Source organism: Physeter macrocephalus, chromosome 2 (genome assembly GCF_002837175.3).
Source record: "Physeter macrocephalus isolate SW-GA chromosome 2, ASM283717v5, whole genome shotgun sequence".
NCBI lineage: Eukaryota > Metazoa > Chordata > Mammalia > Artiodactyla > Physeteridae > Physeter > Physeter macrocephalus.
This window is the reverse complement of record NC_041215.1, coordinates 83,269,624-83,294,726: the sequence shown is the minus strand read 5'-3', so window position 1 is coordinate 83,294,726 and position 25,103 is coordinate 83,269,624. Positions and strand designations below refer to the sequence as shown.

Here is a 25,103-nt window from a genome sequence, read left to right as displayed (position 1 = left end):
ACCCAAAGAAGCCCACTGTAATGGGCTGAATCATGTTCCCAAAAAAGATATGTTGAAGTCCTAACCCCCAATACCTAAGACTGTGACCTTAAATGGAAACAGGGTTGTTGCAATGTAGTTAGTTAAGATGAGGTCATACTGGTGTAGGGGTGGCCCTTAATCCGTTATGACTGGTGTCCTTATATAAAGGAGAGATAGAGACAGAGACACAGGGAAGAAGGCCATGTGAAGAAGGAGGCTTAAAAGCTTTAAGTGTAAACACAAGCGAAGAAATTCCTGGGGCTGCCAGAAGGTGGAAGGGGCAAGGAAGGATCCATCTTGATTTTGGACTTCTAGCCTCCAGCGCTGAGAGAATGTGTCTCTATTGTTTTAAGCCGCCCAGTTCATGGTACTCTGTTATGGCAGCCCTAGGAAAGTAATACACCCACCACCAACAACAACTGCTCTTGCCCCATCAATCACTTTTTTTAAAAAAATTATTTATTTATTTATTTATTTTTAGCTGTGTTGGGTCTTCGTTTCTGTGCGAGGGCTTTCTCCAATTGCGGTGAGCGGGGGCCACTCTTCATTGCAGTGCACGGGCCTCTCACTGTCGTGACCTCTCTTTTTGTGGAGCACAGGCTCCAGATGCGCAGGCTCAGTAGTTGTGGCTCACGGGCCCAGTTGCTCCGCGGCATGTGGGATCTTCGCAGACCAGGGCTCGAGCCCGTGTCCCTTGCATCGGCAGGCAGATTCTCAACCACTGCACCACCAGGGAAGCCCCCATCAGTCACTTTTATTGTCCTTATAGTTCTCAATAGAATTTAAAAGAGCAATGTACTTTTACTGACTGTCTCCCTTCATTATCATGTCAGTTCCAGGAGAGCAGGGTCCTTTTCTGACTTCTAAGCACAAATATTTTGTCAAATAAATTAATGATCCTGTTAGAAACATGATAGGATTAGAGAATGTCAGAATGATAATTCATTGCCAATATTCAGAGAAACTATAAACCCTCCCATAATCTAATAACAAAGTCTAATACCAGATCTATCTAGCACTGAGAGAGACTTCATACCATCTTAACTATCACGTACTATCTGGAAAATGAACCTCTGAGCTAAAGAAAAACAGCTTCAGAAAAATGAGGGGTAAGACGTATTCCTTACTTACTACTTCAAAGATGTGGCTGAAGAAGAATTATTTCAGTACTTCCTGTATGTCATCTTGTGGAAGGGCAGCATGCACAGGTGTCAGAAGGCTGACTGCTAATGGAAGGAGAAAGCAAAAAAAATCTTCGGGGGGAAAAAAAAAAGTCAGTTAAAAGTCAAAGGAGAAGAATTCTAGGATTATTTGGTAAAGGAGCAATTCGTGCTGCCCCACAGCCAAAGTCCTCTGTATTACAGACATGAACAAAAATGGACACTCTTAGTCTAGAGCTACTAGCGTCACTTTGTAACAGGCTCTGTTGTTGCATTCTCTATGTGCAATTTTTTTTATCTGAAGCATATAAAACATGCTAGAGAGACTTCTATTTTTTTTTAAAGGTTTAAAATTAAGAGGAGGGGGGTGTTCATGTTTAGCGGAGGTGTCACTTTTGGGAAACACTTCTTTTACTGATGATGTCAGAAAAATGAAGAGTCGCAGAGCAGGGAAGCGTGCTCAGAGGGAAGCAACCTAATGTCCCAGAGAGTGGACATCTAAGGAGCTTGAAAGACAGAAAGGAGGGCTTCCCTGGTGGCGCAGTGGTTGCGAGTCCGCCTGCCGATGCAGAGGACACGGGTTCGTGCCCCGGTCCGGGAAGATCCCACATGCCGCCGAGCGGCTGGGCCCGTGAGCCATGGCCGTGAGCCTGCGCGCCCGGAGCCTGTGCTCCGCAACGGGAGAGGCCACAACAGTGAGAGGCCAGCGTACCGCAAAAAAAAAAAAAAAAAAAAAAAAAAGACAGAAAGGAATGGTAACGAGACCTGGTCCTAAAAAAAAGGAGCCCCCTTCCGCTTGGGAAAGCAAAACATACAAGGAGGCAACCAAAGGAAGTCGAACAGTGGAACAGGGGGAATGGAGAAGCCGCAGGGCTGCAGGGAATAGTGACTGCCAAGGGGTTTCAGGAAAAATAAGTTAAGAGGTAGCTGGCATGACGTAAGGGGAGAGAGAGCCCCGGGCGTGGAAAGGGCAACTGAGGCTGCGAGGGGACAAAAAGCCGCTGGTGGAGTGGGGGAAGGGCAGCATCCTCGGAAGGAGCCAGAGGTGGACTGACCTTCGTGACTGATGCCTGCTTTCCCCCAAATTGGTCAGAAATTGGGATTTTTCTACTTTGATTTTATAATCAACTAATTTTCAAAGAACCAGACTGCTGACCACTTAAAAAACAAACAAAACTACTGAATGTAATTGTAATTGGTATCTGATTTCCAAGTAACTTCTGAGTTTATAGTGCCACTGGGCAGTTTAGCATTAAATCAGTTGTCACTGGACAAGTCTACAGAAAAAATGTAGTTATTTTGGGTTTCTGGTTATCTGGATTCTAGGTAAATGGGAATTTAAGGTACTGATTAATAATTGCACTTTCATAGGACTTAATAGTTCTCTAAGTGTTTTCATACGCTAATTGGAAATGTGGTCACTCCAACAACCACCGATTTGCCCTCAGATGAGGCTCCCGGAGGTTACTGGCCCAGCGACAGGTGCGTAACGAGTGCAGAAGCTGGAAACAGAACCTGGGTATCCGTGATACCTGCTCCAGAGCTCTTCCTGTCAAAAATATACTGCTTCTCCAAAGTGTGTACTGTGATAAAAAGCACCACAAGATAGCAAGCTATTTTCAAAGAGGGATATAGTGAAAAAAAAGAAGCTGAATGCCTGGCAAGAAGAAGCAGTTGAGCACCATACCATGTTCACATGTATTTAACATATGCTACTGAATCTCTTAAAGAAATATACATGTTCATTCATGTCAGATTAAACCTACCCCTAAAATTCCATTAGGAATTAAGACACATTAGGTACACCGATTAAGGATGAAATGCATCCTGAAATTTCAACAGCCCTGGAAAGTTATGGAAAGGGTCTTCTAGATACTGGCACACACGACCCACAGAGCCTGCCAGTGCTTCCTCTTCTGTGATAAAGAGCTCCTCTGACCTCTCCCCATCCACCTCTATCATTCTTTGCTCTTCAAATCATCCCGCTTTGACACCCAAAGCTTCCCATGGTATGCCACTATGAGACTGCTGCTTATTCCTCCTAGTTTCTAAACAAACTTAAAAAGAACATAGCTACTCCTGTGGTTTATCCACAAGCACCCCAGGGACTGGGTGGCAGGCCATCCCTGGGTAGCCAAATACTGCTCTAGTGTTTCACTCCTCCTATGTTCTCTCTCTCAAGTATGAGTCAGAACAAGACAATTCTCAGATCCCTTGCTTCTGTGAGTGAGGCTGATGAACTCTGTCAGGGCACCACATATAGCTTGATGTCCCTGAAGAGGTAATTGACCAAATGGGACCTAAAAAATCCTAGAGTAATGGAAGAATTATTTACTTTTATCATGTTTATGTAAGCACTTTGTTTCCAAGAAGTTTACTCATTTTGGCTTATGATGAATAGTTTGTGTCTTTATAAAAGCTAAATATGTAAAATGGGCACATTTTAGTATTACAGGTAGTGTGGGTATCCTGACAATGCTCAAGTTTAGAGAATGGAGATCTTTGGAAATCAAAATCCAGGTCACCTTGTCGGTTTGTGCCTTTCACCTACTGACTGCCCATCGGACTTGCCTGAAGCTGGGATGCTGAGAAATCATCAGTGGAAAATCGGGCAAATGCCTTGTCAGGACACTTTGAAGAAATGGCTTTACTGGTAATTAACAGGGCTATTAGGCACCCACATAATATATTTCACTTTCTGTATCATTTAAAATTAAAATTAAAAATTTCACAAGAAAAAAAAAACATAGCTACTATAGTATCAGAGCTTCCACAGAGAAAAGGAATATATTATTTACTTGATTCATTTATTAGGATACATACTGAATCCTAACTTCATGTCTAGAGGTTAAAAGAAAGAGACTGATGTAACATTTCCCCACTGTATAACTGGTGAGTGTCCTTCCTGATTTAAAGTGACCAATTCCAAATGAAGGCCATGTCTATTAACTTTGCATAAATATGTATTAATGATGATAATTAAACTACTTTTATTTCTTTTTAGGAAAATTATTTTGCAGTACAATACCTCTGATTGTTACCAAGTTTTTCCTTTTCTTCAGTATAACTCATAACTATTCATATTATTGCTTTTTAAATTCATATCATATCATATCAGCGATGACATATCATATCATATATCATATCATTCATTCATTCATTCATATCAGCACATAATTACTCTTCCCAAAGCTATGACCCACTAACCGTTCAGTTGTTTTCTCAGCTTTCTCCTTCTTACTATTCTGTAGCTTAGTATTAGATATCCTTTTGTGGGCTCTAGGAGGGCAAAGGCATGATGAAACAACCACTCTATGAATCTATGTGTTTAAGAGCAGAATATCATAAATGGTTTCAGAACTAATTAGAAAAATACTCTATGGAATGGTTATTTCAAGGGATGAAGGGGATCATCTTGGCTATAAAACAAGGAGGGTGAAAGAGATAGTGATTCCCAGAACAGGCAGATTCCTAGACACCATACCAAACCTCAGGGGCAGCAGAGGACCTCAAGACCGTGGCCCATAAAATAACATTTCTCTCTATTTTAGCACCGTAAGCTGCCTCTATTGGAGTCGGGGTAGCAATTACTACCATCTCGCTCTCTGTGCTCTCCCAGCCTCAGGCTTCTGCCACCACCTTCTTCGATGTCTGTTCTCCCTGAACTCTCATCTGTACCCTGGTCCTAATCAACTCCCTTGAGTCTCCCTTCCAGTAAAACCAGTTAGCTGGGGGCACAGTGGCAAAGGCAGGGCAACTACAGAGAAGCAAGGTGTGCCAACTCTGTCCCAAAGGGCAACCGCTTCCAGTTTCCCTCCTCTTTGAACTTTAGCCTGTCAGGGTAGTAGTGGGGGTGAGTCTTTATGGCAACTACCACATTCTTATATCAACACAGAATGGGACCGAAAGTTGCAAAGGAATGCTACTGGTTACAACTACTCAACATTCTTGATCAATACAAGTGATCCTCAAGAAATTTTAAAATTATATTGGTTTGAATACATAATATGTTCAGATATTTAAGAATTCAAATAGTAGTAAAAGGTGTACTAGATTAGTGTGCTAAGTAAGTGTCCTTCCCATTCTCACCCCAAAAACCCAGCTCTCTTCCCCAGAGCCAGTCACTGTTACCAGTTTATTGGGTCACCTTCAAGAGACAGTCTCCACAGTCACAAGCATAAACATATTTATAAACTCATATTTAACATCAATGGCCACCTACTTCTCTGCACCTTGATCTGTTCCCTTCTTACATCTGAAAGATCATGCCACATCAGCAAATATTGAATGATCTCATTCTTTTTAACAGCTACCTAGTTTTGTTTCTGCTCCTTATTTAACCAATCCCATACTGATGGATCTTTAGCTCTCTCTAAATCTTTGTCATTACAGACAATGCCATGGTGGATGTCTTGATGCAAACTCATTTTGCGATGTACAAATATATCTGTGGCAAAATTTCTCAGATTTTCTGGCATGAAAAGGCAGGTGGATTTTTAATTTTGGCAATATTGCCAAATTGCTATCCATAGATGCTGTGCCCTTTTGTACCCCTACCAACAATGTATGAGCCTGTCAGTTTCCCCACAGCCTTGCCACCCCAAGGAATTAACAAACGTTAAGATCTTTGCCAATTTAACAGGTTAAATAGTTTAAAACTGCATTTCTCTTATGAGTTGAGCATAATTTCATATTTGTAAGTGCCACTAATAATTCCTTTTCTGTGAACTGTCTGTTCATTTCCTCTGCCCCTTTTTCTATTAGATTAGCAGTCATTTTTTCTCATTGATACATAGGAGTTCTTTGGATATTAAGAAGTTACCAGTAGTCTACAACGTGTTATAAATAGTTTCTTCCTGGTGTGATGATGTTTATCTCCTGCCTGTTACACATACTATCTTTTCTTAAATGAAGTTTAATTTATCAATCTTTTATCTTATGCCTTCTGTATTCTTTAAGATGTTTAAAAGGTTTTTGTAAGTGTAGAAATAGACATCTTCTATATCTGATCTCCATAAGCCTTTAGATTCACACTTCTATTTCCTCTGTTGGCCCTTTTTGAAATAAAACTGGAAGACAAGCTGGGATATAATATCCATCTACTTCCTTCCCTGACCTTCCTGTTCCATCATTCTGAGCTCCTGTGGATTTTGATCTCTTCCTTTCCCTTGCTATCTTCCTGAAGTTTCACATGGATCCTACATTCGCTTGGCCTACCTTGGAGATCACACTCTTTTTATAGTTCTTGCTTCAACTGGAGGTTTATTGAGATCAAAAAGAATTTCATTAATGTCTTTTCATAATCAACATGCCATTCAAATTGTGCTACTTTTTCTATTCTAGGGAAATTATACAACAAAAACTGTTCAGATTGTTGCCTGATGGGGTGCGAATATGCAAAAGCTTGTCTAGCTGCTACAGTCAAACAGAAAGCAAAAATGTTATCTTAATTTAAAATAGAATCAGACTTTCCACTTTATCTACAGAAATGACATGTAACAAAAAAATTTTTAATTGTTAAGTTTCTTTTAGATACTTTATTCTTTAAACTTTAGTAGTTGATCACAGTATGTTACTTGTAGCAACACTGTATTATGTATAAAAAACATAAAGGTAACTTCTTCAAATTTATGGTAAAACTTAAGCACTGGTTTAGGAGCTGTGAAATAAAGCTATTGCTGGAAATTGAGGCCAGGTTTATTTTAGATTTGACTTTTGAAAAAAAGATTCTGAAAATATACTGCTGTGTTCTCCCTTCTACTTCCACACTCTTTTCAAAAGGTGGATAGGTCTGTCTCAAGAGCTACAGTGAGAATTGCCTCAATAAGATGCAAGATAAAAAAAATAAAAGTTGATGTTCTATTCCTGACTCAATTCCCTCTACACTTCGATTTTGTCTCATATTAGCTTATGGAAAGAGAATGACAAAGGAAAAGAAGCACAGGATAATTTAATTTTCTCTATCCTTTCCCATCCATTGAGTTAAAAGACAAAGCTATGGGTATCAAAATAGCAAACATGAAAAAATTTTAAACAATCATATTTGTAGTGTTTATTCCTCTCATCATACCCTCATAAACAAAGCCTTCTCTCTAAAAATCTAAGAAAATTTTAAAAGATATGCTTGATTTCACTTCCTACACCAACCACTCAAAGAGAATGACAGAAAGGAAGCTTAAAATCCACTGCAGAGGTTGCTATTGGTTCATCTTCTTATTCACCTACTCATAATTTAGATAAGAGCTTTATTTCCTGTTACCACCAGAAGAAGTAAATTATTTGACACATTATCTGCTAATGGTGCTAGCACCTCACTGGGCAAGTCTCTGGGCCTCAGTTTTTCCACCTGGGAAATGGGAGAGGTTGGAATTGGAATAAAAAATTTTTTAAAGTCCTTTCACCTCTAACACCTCATGAATCTAACATAAAGGTTATTCAAGCATCAGCACATCAAGCAAATATAAGTATCTCCAGTGTCTGGGTACTTTCTTCATATATTTTACAAACTGACATCTAGCTTTTCTTGAACAGAAAAACATATAATCCATCATCTCTAAGGAGAAGATAACTTTTGTGTATTAATCATGAATTCTTTGTACTCAGTCTCGTAACATCGGTGAAACATATTAAATGATACTCTGGCAATATTTTACTTAAATGTTTTTTACCTATTTAAACTAACTGTTATGTACTTAAGCTTATTTATTTATTTACTTACTTAAGCTTATTTTAAGAGTGAAGTTACATACTTAATGCTCCCTCTAACCCAGTTATCCCTTAGATAGTCCTGGCTATCAGACTACTTGGAGTGACCTCCTTTCAAGCTCTACCTTTTGTCAGCTTACTATATAGATTTTCTGAGACACTGGCCCCAGCAGATGGAATTCCCTCACACAGGGTAGTTTTTACTTTCAAGTAACCTGCCAAACCACTGTAAGAAAGAGTCCTTGGACGTTTCTGCTTCCCATAATTCACCACTCTATTAACATAATCCTTTTACAGATATTTAACATTTGCATTATGATGTATTTTAATATAAAAACTACATTAATACATACACAAAGTAAGTGAATACAAACTTTCAAGAAAATGGGCTCAAATAACCCACCAGGAACTTCATCTTGAGACCATCATGACTCAATATACTCAGTTCCCTGTAATACCCAAGTTGGATCTCTTAATAACCATTCATCTTTGTCTATTTGCTATTTTTCCCTTTAAAATTCAATTTGACACTAAGTCATGGTCCATTCCCAACAAATCTGATTTCACCCATCCAGATATCTCTTCCCTGACCTCTGTCTTTCTCCTATTTGATAACATGACAAAAGGACTTACCATGAGTAAGTCCTTTTAAAGCTTCTGCTTTTCAAAAGCCAATAAAATAAAACTATATTTAAGCACTCCCAACTCAAGGAGGTCTAAACATAAATCTGGAAAAAGTTTAGGGAACAAAAGAAAAAATAGATACTTCATGCAAATTCTAAAACCAAAGCTAGATCCACCCCACACACACGTATACATATTCAACAGTGATTTGTTTTTGGTAGAGTCTGTTTTGGGTAGATCCTTGAGGGCAGACATGTTTATGACCCAGCACCTAATATGGTGCTTGACACATACTAGGTATTTAATAAACGCTGGCTGAATGAAGAAGAATGACACTCAATGTGCCCGTGTCACCGCCACATGAGACCCACAGAAGTGACCAGCCAGGGGGTTGGTGATCGAATGGATGGATGTAGAACTGCCTCCAAAGTTCATGGAAACTCAGAACCACACTAGAAAGGCAGACTACTAAGTTCAGTAACTGAGATGGACATCATGTCAGTTACCCCTAAAATTAATTTTAGTTCATTTTCTTGATCAAAACTACTAAGTTCACTCTGGATTTCAAATCATATAAACACACATCTATTCAGGGGATGTAAGGAATGTATAGCTGAAGCAAGGGATGTGGATAATAATGCTTGAATAACAGAGGCTTTATTATTATTAATAATAATAATAAAAAGAGTCCTTTACTTTCTTATGAGCTTTTTTGATAACTTCTGACTTTATTGGTAAGCAACAAGCTTTTTTCCTGGGGAGGTCTTTTTTTTTTTTTTTGTATTAAAGATGCTGCCACATTGTCATTCAACTGCTTTTGGAATTACCAGCAATGTGTTCTCCAGATCACTATGCCAAGGGAAGGCAATCCGACACACAGACACACACACGCACACACTTATGCTTGTTTGTATTTGATTATTCGTGTTTGCTTGTTTCCCTGGCTTGTGTAAATTAGTACAATTTTAGAAAATAATTTGGCAATATCTATCAGTTGCATATTCACACATCCTACACAATCAACAATTCTATACCTTGGTATTTACCCAAGAGAAACACTTGCCCATGTGCCCCAGGAAACATGAATGATCAAAGCATCACTCTTTGCAATCTTCTTAAAAATGAAAAAAAAAAAATGGCCATTGGTAAGAGAGCAGGGAAACATATTGTGTTACAGACAAATGATGGAATATTGTACAGAAGAGAAGTCAGTGAACTACAGCTGCATACAACACGGATGAATCTTAATGACATAACGCTGAGTGGGAAAAAAAAAGTCTCAGACATCAACAGATATACATGAGACCTTTTTTTCAAAATTAAAAACAAACTTTAAAAAAGTAGGGCTTCCCTGGTGGCGCAGTGGTTGAGAGTCCGCCTGCCAATGCAGGGGACACGGGTTTGTGCCCTGGTCCGAGAAGATCCCACGTGCCGCGTTGCTGCTGGGCCCGTGAGCCACGGCCACTGGGCCTGCGCTCCGCAACGGGAGAGGCCACAACAGTGAGAGGCCCGCGTACGGGAAAAAAAAAAAAGGATTAGAATTTTTACTTAACCTTTGAAGTAAAAAAAAAAAAAAAAAGTCCCTATTTTGAGAATTCATGCCTTATCCTTCCAAACAAGACAACAAACTCTTGAGGACAGAGGGGCATCTTTTCATTCTTATTTGTATCTCCCACATGCCTAGACCAATGTCCTAAACAGACAGGTGCTCAATAAGTAAGTATCCATTAAATGATTACTGCATGTTACTTAACCAAGGCATTTTAATAAAAATTATACCTTCTCCCTAGTCCAACAGTTTTATGAATAATGTCACATAAAACTTTTATCTAGGACTTCCCTGGTGGCGCAGTGGTTAAGAATCCGCCTGCCAATGCAGGGGACACGGGTTGGATCCCTGGTCCGCGAGGATCCCACATACCACCGAGCAACTAAGCCCGTGCACCACAACTACTGAGCCTGCGCTCTAGAGCCCGCGAGCCACAACTACTGAGCCCACGTGCCACAATTACTGAAGCCCGCGCGCCTAGAGCCCGTGCGCTGCAACAAGAGAAGCCACCGCGATGAGAAACCCGTACACCGCAAAGAAGAATAACCCCCGCTCGTTGCAACCAGAGAAAGCCCGCGCGGAGCAACGAGGACCCAACGCAGCCAAAAATACATTAATTAAAAAAAAAAACCTTTTATCTACTTAGGCATTAACCCAATTCTACTTCTGCAGTGATGCTACAGATCTCCAAAAATAAATATTTCTTCTTGAAAGGACTTTATCTTTTTTCTTGGAATAAAGTTAACTAACGTAAAGTTAAAGCCATCTAAGGACAAGAAAACTTATATTAAGTGATCCTGTAAAAGTCTAACAGAATATATCACATTATATTATAACCAAGAGACATCTGATAAACCATCATAATTTGAAACTGAGATATCCCAAAAGGAATCCATCCGCTGAATGTAAAATGGAGTTATCAACATGAAAACTGAAAATATGAGCAAACCCTGGATTTTTAGGCTTTCTAAAAGCAAAGAATTTCAAAATATTGTGTTTCTACTTGGAGAAAAAAAATTATTTTTAGGGGGAAACACACGAAATCCAGGGGTAAAATAATAATAGGAATAATATTCCACCCATCAGGGTTTTCCTTATAACCCAAGGAGGGTTATGCATATTCTCTGTAGGTGATTATAGCCTGGTTACACTGCAGCTTCCCTTCGACCTTGGGAACCCTGCTCACTGAGTTACTGTGAGGTCTTCTGTTTCATTTATTATTAGTCTTTGTATCTGCAATGCTGTAGCACTGGATAGGAATATCAACATTGTGAGCTCGCAGTACCTAAAACTGTAGAAATGCTTCCAAAACACAAAAAGGGGAGGAGGGAGGGAGAAAAAATACAACCAAGAGGAAAACAAAGTTAATGATATTGAGCAGGAATATTAAAAATTTTTACCTCTGGAGAAAGACCACATATATTAATCAGCTCTATGATATACAACTATCCATTAGCATGCAATTTTTAAATTTAAGAAAAGATAGTCAAGAAAAATTATTTTGTTATTTGGGGGAAAAAAGCACAGTTTGCTAAAACTAATCCAGCGATTTAAAAATGGAAATTCTTATAGAGAAAAAGCCTATAGGACTTTGCATCCAGGAGGAAGAAATAATCTGGCAACCCAGTGGGTTCACTTAGTTTCGTGTCAATTGCTTCACGTCCATTATGTAATGCTTTCCCCAGCTTTAGGTCTCTGTTTAAGCTACCTTCAGGTATATAACAGATTGCCACAAAATCAGTATCTGGTCATAACTTTCAAAAACAGCTTTAAGGATGTCATGCAGATGTGTCTGTATACAGCAGAGGCTTTTTTAAAAAATGTGCTGGTGTCATTACTTCTTCCCGGCTTCCTCCATCCCCTCCTCGCCCAGCATCCCCGGCCCCACGTTTTGCAGGCAGCTCCCGCTGGATGCAGGGAAAGCACGTCTTGACTGCAATGAAAACCCTGTCCCGGTCTGAACCAGAGAAGGCAGGCTCGGCCCTGGCCGGGGGTGTGGACGAAGGCTGCAGGAAAGGCTGCAGGGGCTCCAGCAGCTTGTGGGCAGGGGTGCCCCGAGAGGGCAGTCCGCAGTGCACGCGCACAATAAAACCCAATGCACAACTTCCCCAGCCGCTTCTCTCCGCTCCCCAGCTTCCCTGAAAGGTGCGGCGTAGGCGTTAGCTGGAGCGGGCGCGGGCGCGCCGGTCGGGTTCTCCGCAGACAATTATATCAGTCCCTGTCCCTGTCCCTGCCCCAGCTTCCATCCCAGCAGCCGGGGCGCGGGGCTGCGCTGGGGGGATGCAGGAACTAGAGCCGGGCGGCCGGAATTCCCCACAACGAGGGGGAGGGGAGGGCGGCGAGCGCGGACCGGTACCCAGACGCCCCCTCCCACCTCGGCCGCGGGGCGGGACTGGCACCTACGCCCCGGGCTCTCTGGCCAGGGGAACCCCCGGAGGGCTCGATGCCTCAGAGGCCCAAGCCGGGCTGCCCGGCCGTGCGTCCCTCAGGGTCCTCGGCCCTCCGGCCGCGCACAATGCCCCCGGGCCGGGGTGCGGGCACCGTCGTGCCGCTCCAGAGGTCCCCTCCGCAGCTAGGACACCTACCTGGAAGACGAGCAGCGGCGCCGCCGACCTTGCGGCGGCAGCGGCGGGAGGCTGCAGACGGCCCCGGCAGTCGGGAGGGCGCGCGGGCCGGCCGGGGAGCGGAGAGGCGCGGGCGCCGCCTGCGTGGATCCGCTGTCTCCGGCGCCGACAGCTGCGGTGACGGCGGTGCTGCGCCTCCAGTGGTCCGCGGCGCCGCAGCCCCTCCTCTCCCACGGGCGGGGCGCGCTGGCGGGGCGGTGCTCCGGGCTCCCCGCCCTCGGCTGCCTCTGGCTGGCTGGCTAGGCTGGAGTAGAACCGCGGCTGTCGGAGCTCCAGCTGCGCGCGGGACCGGCTGGACACCCTCGCCGCGCTGCCCGGAGAGCCGCGGGCTGGGCGCGCCGAGCCTCCGAGGCGCGGGGTCTCACTGCCTGGGCTCACTCCCGGCCCGGCCCCCGTGGGAACACCCCTGGTGCCCAGAGATCACAGCCGTGGAGCCCCTGACCGGACATCCCCGGGCCTGAGCGCCATAAAAACGACCCCGTTCGCCCTAGCTCCAGCCGGCGGAGGTGGGCCAGCCCTGGTCCGCACGGGGTGGCCCCAGATGGTCTCAGCGCTCGGGGCCTGGAGCGCAGCCGCTCCCAGCACCGTGGGAGAGCGGATTCAGAAGGAAGCAGCAGCCCGGCCACCTCCCTGGAGGCGCCGCCCGGCCCCTATCTCAGGCCGTCGCTCAGGCTGATCAATAAACAAACGGGACTGTGTGTGCCTGCTCCCCGCCGGCCCTGACGCTCCCGAGCAAAAACTTCCCCGGCCCAGAGACACACCTCACTACGACCCTTCCCAGCCTCTTAAACTCTTCTACTCTTAAACCGTTCCCAGCCTATACCCAAGGGCAGATTAATCTAAAGGCAAATTTGCTGGGAAAGACGGTGTAATTTTGCACAGACGTTTCTTCTGTAAAGAGATGATTGGGGAAGTGTCGGAAGTATCTCAAGACATTTCTGTCATCACCACCTTCAGGAGAAAAAAATCCAGAGAACACGGATTGTAACAGGAACTACTAGAGAAACAGCGCTGGAGTGCTTTGTGGGCTCTCTAGGGGTCCAGGTTGGATGAGTTGGGGGAGAGGTGCCCTCAAAAATTGAAGATATTGGTACCCACAGAGGCAACTGTGATGGCATTTCACTGTTCTCTGTGCTGATAAAAACCCTGCTTCGCTGTGAAAGATAGTCATTCCCACACACAATTTCTCTTGAATCTCCAGTCTCACTTTTTGGATTACCTACTTCCACCCTCACTAACAACGTTCTTATATCGTCCTGTCATAAAATAATAGATGCTGAACCCTGTGACATGTCACAGTTTCACCTTAACTCCTTCCTTGTGGAGAAAGTCTCCTCAAGTGAACGACGGGGGCTCTGACCTTCACTTGACTATCACCACCTTTTCACTCCTTCCATCTGGGTTCCATTGAGAGAAACTCTACTGAAACTGCTCTCTCTCTCCAAAAAGAAAAAAAAGAAAAATCCAAATCCCATATACAAGAAAATACGAGTGTGAAAGGAGATGAGAGAGCACACACAGACTCTTTAACCTAAAGAAATGCTTCTCAAAATTTTTCACTAAACCTCTAATAGCAGAGAACCATAAACTATTAGGGGGGGGAAAGGAACTATCACAACCTAAGTCTCATGCTTTACCTTAAGAATGCTTGTATGCTTTCCCTCTATTCCATAGTATCTCTGTCTGTTTTATTATTTTATTTTTGTAATTAATTGGGGGGGCGGGGTGTGGAACGCTGCGTGGCTTGCGGGATCTTAGTTCCCCGACCAGGGATTGAACCTGGCCCCTCAGCAGTGAAAGCGCTGAGTCCTAATCACAAGACTACCAGGGAATTCCCTGTTTTATTATTTTAAAAATAGGTTTTAAATATCAGGGGGAAAGTCTCCTACATGTCTCATTGATTAATGATCATAGAAGATGTGATGGCACTATACCCATCCATTTGAGGAAATGGGTGGAATAAAGTGAGCTGACATGGAACATCAAGGCAGTTTTTCTACTCTGTGTATCACAATATTTTGAAAACAGACTGGCACACATATGTAAAATGAATAACAGGCTTTTCACTGCTTTTTGAGCTATGGCAGGGTTATTGCTCAGAGGTTGCCAGAAAGCAATGTTTTCATTAAGTGTATTCTTGCTGAGAGTTTAGGTCACAAGTCATATGTTGGCTAAAAGGATCTCTGCTTCCTGATTCAGTCCTTCAGTTTGTCTCAGAAATACTTGTTCATAGGCTTTTTCAAGTGAAGGAAGATAATGATATTCTTAAATACTACTACTAATGCTATAATTTTATCATATGGAAATAAACTGAGCCTCAGCTCTCACCATCAATTCTTTTCGTATAATTCTCACACTTCATTTTCATTGCAATTTTTCTATGGGTACAATTTTAGCTGGGATTTCTTAGGAAGGCTGAAATGCTAATGCTTCGTTGAATGATGCAGTCTCAGGGCATCAAGAGTGAGGAAAAAAGACGTGCAACAGGGAAGAATGGGAAGCAAATATATGGCGATATATTACCAACCTGGTCTATGCTTCATGACCCTGAGGAGACGCAGCCAATTGCTTGGCCATGTGCCGTGTCTATGGACAGGCTCTATAGAAAACATGCCCAGCAGCGGTCTATTAAAGCAAGGACCAAAGAAGAAATTTACCTGCAAGCTCCCTCCCATCTCATATCTCCCACTGGTCAAAATTTACCCCACTGGTGGTTAACTCCCCCAACTTCCAGGCTGAGTCATCTGATCCCTCTGGCAAAGAGAAACAAACCCCATACCCTGCAGCCATGGTATGGTATTTGTGCAAGATTGTTCTATAGGCAACTTGGTTATGTTGGAAACTATGTTTGCCAGAATCCCCTTTCTTATATGCTTAAAGGTCTGTATTTGTCTGGGTGGATAAAACTGAGGTTGCCTGAGATTTGAGTTTCATTTCAACAAAAATGAAGCAGCAGCCACTAAACTCTGAAAGTCATCATTGGTTAGATGTGGCAAGAGACAAATGTCTGGATGTAAGAGAGTTCTTGTTCTCACTCTTCTCTGCCCTGCGTTCCCCCTGGTAGAATAACTGTGACCACAGTCAGGCTAACAGACTCTTCACAGAGACTCAGAGGTAGTAGTCACAAAGAGCCCACCACCTTCCATAGGCATCTCCACCAGCCCTCCTTGTGGTGCCACCACAGCAGCTGGATGTGCCTAGCTTCCAGATTTCCCTGCAAGCTCAGACTCCTTCGCCTATGTCAGGGCTGGTCTCTGATCTTTCAACAACCACTTTTTAGACTCTTAATTTCCCAGCTCCTCCAGCAAATGTGGAAGTCTAATTCCTTTAATAAGTTCCTCGTTTAACATACATACATAACATGCTTCTGCTTCCCTGACTGAACCCCGCTGGCAAGGGGCGTAAGCTTGCGGCTGATCTGCTGCAGGAGGCCTGCACTGGATCAGCCACCTGTAGGGCAATTGAGGCAGGGCAAGTAGCTCAGAGACCGAGAGAAATGTGAGGCCAAGAGAAGCTGAGGAGGTACTGTAGCTGTGTCCTGTACAAGCAACAAAAATATTCATAATTTGCTTAGTATTTGTTAAGAGTCTTCAGGCTTGAAAATATTTTTATTATTACTTAATTATTCACTACTTTATTACTAAATTAACCTACATTAGTGAATCGCTCCCATATTATCAAAATGAACAATGGCTCATTTTACCTTTGTTGAAACATCATTTTGGCTCCTTGCATGGAAAACAATAAATCAAATCTCAGTTGGAAAATTAGTACTAGTATCTTTCCCCTAGCTATGGAAACATCCTATCCGCATTTCTCATTTTGTTGTAAAGTTGAGTATAAAGATGAGCATTCCCTTTGTAATTTACTCTTTGTAGAGTAAGGGGTTTTTTGTTTGTTTGTTTCTTTGTTTTTGTTTTTTACAAATTTACCATTTTCACAATACCAAAGGAACACAGGGAGAAAATCAAAAGGCAAACTCTTTGAAACAATGAGTCCTTGCAGGAAGGGTGCAATATTACCTAGTGCTTCTAGGGTGAGGGGTCTTGATCTATCCTTATCTGCAGCTTGTTTGTCTGTCAGACTTGGTGCTGTTTTTGAATATGTGCATACATTCCCCCCCCATAATTCCTACAATGCTTCATAAAAATCACACATATTGTTGAATCTTATCTTACCAAGAATATTGCCATCAAGAACTCCTGTGTGGAAAAAAAAAAAAAAGAACTCCTGTGTGGAAAATAGTCAATATTTTATAATAACTACAAATGGACAATAACATTTAAAAATTGTGAATCACTCTATTGTACATCTGTAACTTATGTATTATTGTACATCAACTGTACTTCAATTGAAAAAGAAGTGTGTAAACACCTGACAAATTCAGAAGCCTAACCTCCATGTCCCAAACTCCATTTAGTCCCATACGCTTATTCCCCACATTGTCATGATCTGCTCAGATGACTTGCTGATCCAGCCCATGGAATATTACCTCCGCTTCAGAGTGAACCTTTCATTCAGAGTGCTTACCAGAGTGCCTAAAAGGATTGAGAATTGGGATTTTGCTGAGGTTATAAGTTGTGGAAGTTGAGGTGGTTTTGGTACCTGCTTCGTTCATTTGATTCAATAAATATTTATTGAGCCTTAGGCATTATTGTGTTAGGCATTATTCTGGGTGCTTGAGATAGGAGTGAGCAAAACATAGAGTCTGCCCTCAAAGCTTACATTCCAACAGGGGGAGACAGACAATCCACAATAAACCTAACAGGTAAGTAAATTACACGGTGTATTAGAAAGTCGTAAGTGATATGAGCACATTAAGATAAATGGAGGTGGGTAGCCAAGTTGCAATACAGTAAGTCCTCTACATACGAACCTTCAAGTGTGAACTTTCCAAGATGCAAAGGTGCTTTCCGTCAACCTCAGGAGTGAGTGAAATTGCAGCTCGCCCTCCGTCTCCTATTGCTGACGACCCTTCAGCTCTACCATCTCCCACCTCCTTGCCCTCCTCCAGTCAGTAGCTCTTCTTGCCTGTTCACTCGATGCCAGCCCCTGTATGCCAGCTACTGTACTGTACTACTGTACTTTTCAAGGTATTGTACTGTAAGATTAAAAATGTTCCTTTATTTTTTGTGTTTGTTTGCTTTTTATGTATTATTTGTGTGAAAAGGATTACAAACCTATTACAGTACAGTACTATATAGCCGACTGTATTAGTTGGGTACCTGGGCTAACTTTGTTGGACTTACGAACAAATTGGGCTTATGAACACGCTCTCAGAATGAAACTTGTTCATGTGTAGGGGACTTACTGTATTAAATAACGTGGTCAATCTGGGCCTCGTTGAGCAGCTGACATTTGAGGAAAGACTTGAAGGGGATGAGGAAGTTAGTCAAGCAGATGTATGGGGATGGGAGATTCCCATCCCAGTCAGAGAGACCAGTCACTGCAAAACCTTGGGAGTGAGCATGACTGGTGTGTTCCAGGAAGGGCAAAGGAGGCCAGAGTGCCTGGAACAGAATGAGCTTGGAAGGGAGTATGAGGAGAGAGAGGGAATGGGGCCCAAATCATGTACGGCCTGTAGGCCATTGTGAGGACTTTGGTTTTATTCTAAGTGAGATGGGTGTCAATCACAGGTCTATGCAGTGGAGTGAAATGATATGACTTGTTTTAAAAGAGCTACTCTGGCTGCTGTGTCAAGAATAGGCTATAGAGGGTCAAGGGTGGAAGCAGGTAAGAGGCTGTGCCATCGTTCAGGTGTGTGATAAAGCTGGAACAGGCCAGAAGGTAAGCAGCTGTTGAATTTAATCTGTGTTTTGAAGGTAGAGCCAGGCTTCCCTGGTGGCACAGTGGTTGAGAGTCCGCCTGCCGATGCAGGGGACGCGGGTTCGTGCCCTGGTCCGGGAAGATCCCACATGCCGCGGAGCAGCTGGGCCCGTGAGCCATGGCCGCTGAGCCTGCACGTCCGGAGCCTGTGCTCCGCAATGGGAGAGGCCACAACAGTGAGAGGCCGCGTACCGCAAAAAAAAAAAAGGTAGAGCCAACTGGATTTTTGATGTACTCAGCGATAAGTGTTTGCGTGAGTTATGATTGAGACTTATTTCCATTGTACACTCACTTGCTGGTAAGGTTGTGGGAGGGAACATGGGCCTTGCTGCCTCTGGACATCCAGGCATTAGGGATTCAGATCCTAAGGCCTGAGGGTGACCGTCACCATGCTCATACCGTTTGCTGACCAGCAACTCAACCATGCTCCGTTCTCTGGGTTTTTATAAAACACACACAAACACACACACTCAAACACACGATTAGCCCACATGGAAAAATAGACTCTTTGGGCACAGATACAACAAGCCTCTTAGGACCACAGAAATTGAAAATGAAGTCACCCCCCAAAATTGTTGAATAAAATCAGCAAAACGGAATCCACTCTGTGCTTCATAGCCTAGGGCCTAATTTGAAAAACAACTTTCCTGTAAGTGAACTCAGACCCAGAACATACCTTCTCAGCCCACAGGCCCTTTGGGAGGCCTAGATCCTTAAAGCGCCCTTGTTATTACTCGAGTCCTCCGTGTACAGGCCTCCCTCCCTCCAGAGGGGCTAAGGGAACAAACCCAACTTTCCTGATGGACAAAGATGCTAAGGGAGTTGAAAGCTCTTGAAGGATAATTAGCATAATGATGGATGCTGCTGAACTGAGGAACTTGATATCTTTCTTCCAGTTCTCTGAAAGGGTCATTTCTCTGTGTTTATCTCTAGACTTTCTTCTACTACAAAGAATAGGGCATGTAACAAAAGTGTGGTGAGATGATTTAGGTGGTGCCCAGACATGTATTTTAAAGCCATTGAATTACAGAGTTAGTCTTTTCAGTTTTTTCTCTGTCTTTCTTTTCCTTTTTTTTTTTGGTTTTGATTTACCTCAAGAAGCAAGGCTCAATTTGGTGCTTATATGTTTTTAATATCTCCCTTTAACACCTGAAAATGTCCCATTTAACAAAGAGCAAGCAGACCCCAGGCTCAGAGCCTTTGATCCTAGTAGGATGGTTCCAGAATTTAATGACATTCTATGTTTGTTGGTTTTCACTACACTCAGTTTTATTTTGTTTGCAGCTGGTGGTATAAATTTGTTTATAAAATGCATTCATTTAAGAATATTTTTTAAAAAGAGAGTCTATTTAAAAACATACAAGGTAAAAAATACTGTAGATGGTACATAGATATCCCCCTCCCCAATGTCAGAAAAGTAGTAAGAAAACAACTGAAAATTGAGAAAAAAAACAGTAAATTTGAAAGAGAAAAGTCAGAAAGACAGCTTATAAGCTCAACCTTTCCTAGCTGTTTGACTTTGAATGTGTTTCTGAACCTCTGTCTGAGCCCCAGGCTCTTTTTTTTTTTTTTTTTAATTTCCCAAACCTAGTAAGGTTGTTGTAAGGATTATTACGGTAACATGTTTCAAGAGCCTCCTATGTAAACGCCTTGAGACAAATATTACTTGGGTTACCTCTGCTTTCCAAAAATCTTCCTTGGAGATGAAACACAAATGTCATGATTTTCATGAAACTTTTGCTGATCTCTGCCAGATTTGAATGTGACTGTAACTCCCACAGACTGCTTTCTGTATTTTTCCTAGATTCTGTTGGACTTGCCTTGTTCCCTCTGTTTGATTATAAGCTTCAATCTGCTGACAACCACTAGGAGGCCTTGGACTCATCAACGCATGGTCTGAGAATCTGTACACACAGAAAGTACTACTGCCCTAAACAGAATCACCACCTCACACGTAATACGACCTACGCTTTTTCAAATGTATGTGGATGCTCTTGTGATTAATAAAGTACAATTCATTTAAAAGTATGACTAAGATCATAGTAGGTTTTAGTTATGATTTTCTTCTCAGGGAATTCTCTTATGAATTAGCCCACTATTTATTTGTTTGTTTGCTTTTAATATTATGAGTCTTTACACTGAAAGTGGCTAGGAAACACTAGATTAAATGGTCCTCAAAAGCATTATATTGGGCTTCCCTGGTGGCGCAGTGGTTGAGAGTCCGCCTGCCGATGCAGGGGACACGGGTTCATGCGCCAGTCCAGGAGGATCCCACATGCCACGGAGCAGCTGGGCCCGTGAGCCATGGCCACTGAGCCTGCGCGTCTGGAGCCTGTGCTCCACAACGGGAGAGGCCACAACGGTGAGAGGCCTGCGAACCACAAAAAAAAAAAAAAAAAAGCATTATATTGCTCTTGGCTTATGTTCTCAAAGCTGGTGTCAGGATGGGTTTAGGTTGGTAAGATTCTTAAGATTGTACCACAATATCAAACTAGCTCATGAGATGTAAGTATGTCTTACGTGATATACAATATAGAAAAGAAGAGCTATGTACTAGTGTTAGGTGTATGGGCAATACCAAAAGCAGCAGCAGTATGTATTGCTACACAAATTACATGTGGCATTATTTAGATATAACATTTCAAGTTCATTTTCTCATTTTATCACGTGGTCACTTTGTGAAATACACAGATAAGATTTTCATTTGACATAAGAGGAAACTGAGACACTGCTTGTGACTTGCCCACAGTCACATAGATCCATGGAAGCTCTAGAACTCTGTTCTCAGCCTCAAGCACCTTCCCATTCCCTGGACAAGATACATTGCCCTGGAGACCAGGGCAGGTATAGAGATGGAGGCCCACACACCATATGTATAAATAATCAAAAGTTGTAAATCAAACAAACAGTTTAATGAAATATTTTCTAGTCTACCTTGACAACTGTTTCTTTGTAATGACCTGGAATGTATTCAGAATATGCAAATTCCTTGTAGTCTAACCAGATGACTTGGCAGTGCAGGAAGATATGCCCAGGCTCATGCCTGTGTCCTACATCTCTTCTCTCCCTGCTTCCAGCTCTCACCCATCCCAGGAGGGTCTTCGTGCTCACACAGGAGGACAATCCAGTCCCCACATCTAAGCTCCATCCATACTTTTCTCAAACGACTGCCCCTTGGCACCAGGGTCCTTGGTGTAGAAGAGGAGCAAAGGCTCTGGTGGGCATGCCAGCTGGGTCCTGCACATCTATGCCTGAAGAGGAGTGCATGGCTGGAGGAGGACCACAAAGGACCTCTGAAGCACAAGGTCCAGAGCTATGGCTCCCTCATCTGACACAAGGACAGTTCTGATCTTTACATACATTTACCTTTTTAACATCAGCATTTCCTGATTAAAACAATCCGTCAAACCAGTTGCCTCATAGATATGAAAACTCACAATCGTCTTACATCATTATTAAACTCCATTCCATAATCACAGAACTGTAGAAATAGTCAAGTCACTGTATATGTCTCAACTTCCAAAACAAACAGACAAAAACTGTTGTTTTAAATTAGTTTGGAGGGCTTCCCTTCCCTGGTGGCGCAGTGGTTGCGCGTCCGCCTGCCGATGCAGGGGAACCGGGTTCGCGCCCCGGTATGGGAGGATCCCACATGCCGCGGAGCGGCTGGGCCCGTGAGCCATGGCCGCTGAGCCTGCGCGTCCGGAGCCTGTGCTCCGCAACGGGAGAGGCCACAACAGAGGAAGGCCCGCGTACCGCAAAAAAAAAAAAAATTAGTTTGGAGATGTTAATAAACAGTGGTAGTCAAATTCATCAACATAATATACAGAGAGGAAATTGCCAAAAGTAATTCATAAGATCTAGATTTCTTTTTTCTTTTTTCAAAACCTAATTCACAAACTAAACAGATGGAGACCAATGTCCCTAAAAGGATGTGAGCCTTGACAGCTGAAGGCTAAATGTATATAGATGAATGAAAAAATATACCCTACCCGCCAAGCTTTTATTAAAGGATAGGTCCAGAATTAAGTGTCAAGATAGGGGAGGGCGCTGGATCTGTCTCACTGAGACACTTCTTTAGGTGTCCTCATTTGGATTCTCCTGACCTATCCACACCTGACTCCCAGGAATTCTGGCCCAAACACAAAGTTCTTTTCTTTGGTTCCATTTAGCAGAGCTGATACCCACTGACTTCCAAAATATGTTCACTAAACAGGAAGGGCAAAGTAAATAACTAGACAAAAATACAAGTAACTTTATGGCTTTACTTCTAAGATGAGGTATCTGGTTCTGCATTAATTAACTACATTTTAACACCATAGGTTATAATTTTCCAGGTAGCTTTCCCCAAGGGCTTCCTGCCTCTCTCTTGGCTAGGGGCGGGGGTGGGGTTGTGGGTGGAGGGTCTGCCTACCATCTCATCTTCCCAGCTCACCAGGAATAATTTAATCATCCATTTGGTTCTGTCATGTGGATGAGCATCACATACCCAAATGCATATTCATAGATTCCTTTTTATCCCCTCCCAGAGGCCCTGTTTTCAGTTGGAAAGAAAAGTTTCTTGAAAAACTGAGGATTCTGTTGATTTATAAATAGATAAACTTCAGTGTTCCGCTCTCTCCACAGCTGAAGAACTCAGAAGAGACCTTTCTCCCTTCCGCAATAACAGGGCGATGAACTCATCCATTATCAGCCCCCTTGGGGATATATTGACCACAGAACCATGTGCAAGCATCAGCATAACCATAATGTAGCCCAAATGAGTGTTGGCTTAAAATAGTAGAAAAGGAAATTCTCTCAAACGCTGCAGCCTTTTAATAATATTATGAAGATAATATAATAACCCTCTCTTTTTTGACCAATCAGGATCACCTTTTAAAATGGAATACAATTTAGAACTGCACTTATCAATATAGTAGCCATTAGTCACACGCAGCTATTTAAATTTTTATTGATATTAATTAAAATTAAATAAAATTTAAAAATTGAATTCAACAGTTGCACCAGCCACATTTCAAATGTTCAATAGCCACATGTGGCTTGTGGTTACTCTATTGGCCAACACAGAATGGAACATTTCCACCATCACAGCAAGTTCTATAGGACAATGGTGATTCAGAAGGTGTTCCTACCACTAAAAAGGAATAGAATTTAAAATGTTTTTCCTGTGACCACAGTCTTGGGCAGAACACGAAACACTCAGGAGTAAGATTGAAAACTGCAGGCCTCACAGATAGAAAAGGAAGATTTTTTTGTTTCCTACGTGCCAAGTTTTAGGACATTTTGGAACATTTTGGAAGGAAGCACCACAATCGATGGATAGGAAAAATATCTGTGCTGAAAGTGAATTTTAAGGTGCATAAACAAGGAGTGAGAATAAATATCCTGAGTCTGAAGTGGTGTCCCAACGCAGACAAATTTATGTGGATTATGTGGAACAGAGAAGAATTGGCAGAACCAGGAAAAAGAGACTGAGACTAGACCAAAAACGATATTATTGTCTCAGTAGCCATATCTGACTAAGAGATCTGGCCAGTTCTTTAGCGAGAAAGAATTCTAAATTAATATCAGAACCCCAGTACATGTCTTTTTGGCTACATATGATTTTGCTTAATTACTCAGTAAGATTGTATATAGTGAAAAAGTGACGTGTGATATCAGAGAGCATACTAGGATGGTAAAAAAACAGATGAAGAATTTTTCTTTATGAAAACTAAAGGTATGAAAAAGCAAATCGAAAATATAAAGACATATTAGAAAGCAGATAGACCTACATTTGATGCTACCTGCCTCTATTTTAATTTACATTACCTTTAAATATATATTCCCTATGTTGTACTGTTCAGATATATAGGACTTGGTTAATTCAGTCATCTTTCTAAAGGTTTCTGTCTGGGAAATTGATTCTTTTGAGGACTGGCTATCACTAGTCATATTCTGGTTGCTGTTAACCATTTACCTCCTGTGTATTTGATAAGCCTGTGGCTGCAGGATGATGAACAGGCACAAGTCTGCTCCAGAACTAGACTGCTCTTGATGAAGCACCCAGAATTTGATTCAGTGTAAGAAGCAGGAGAGTATATATTTTCTTTTCTTAAATAATGAAATCACGAATTATACAGAGACATACACAAACACAATTAATTTTGAAGCCTCACCCACTCCCACCCCATGACTTAGCAAGTTTTATAACATATTTTGAACGTTCATGTGACTTCCACTCCTCCACCCTCAATTATAAGTAGAATTCAGCAAAACTATTTTAGGCCTACGGTGAAGTGAAAATACAAAGTTCAGTTTACAGCAGCCTAGCTGCCAAAGAGAGATAAGCAGAGTTTAAGAGAAGAAAAAAATAAATGTGTGCCCAACTGCTGGCGAAGGATTCCTCGCCAACAAAGCCAACACCAGCTACCAGTTCCATCCATCCCACAACTTTCTCACTATCCATTAGTGCTCTCCTGCTCTTCATAACCCTTTTTGTCCAGTTTTGATTCCAGGGTCCACCACTATAATTCTCCAATAAAATAACTTTCATTTCTGCACTGCTTTCTCTGATCGGCTAAATTCCAAACCTGTAGAAACCCAGCTATCCCA

The 25,103-nt window shown here is 42.4% G+C and overlaps 1 long non-coding RNA gene across 1 annotated transcript; it reads right to left on the bottom strand.

Annotated features, from left to right (window-relative positions):
* Positions 1–227: 227 nt before the first annotated feature.
* Positions 228–12,778, bottom strand: LOC114484294 (uncharacterized). The gene is made up of 3 exons (XR_003676986.2): positions 12,645–12,778; positions 1,153–1,274; positions 228–920 (listed from the first exon to the last, which is right to left on the bottom strand). It is a non-coding gene; the product is annotated as an uncharacterized lncRNA (long non-coding RNA).
* Positions 12,779–25,103: the final 12,325 nt, after the last annotated feature.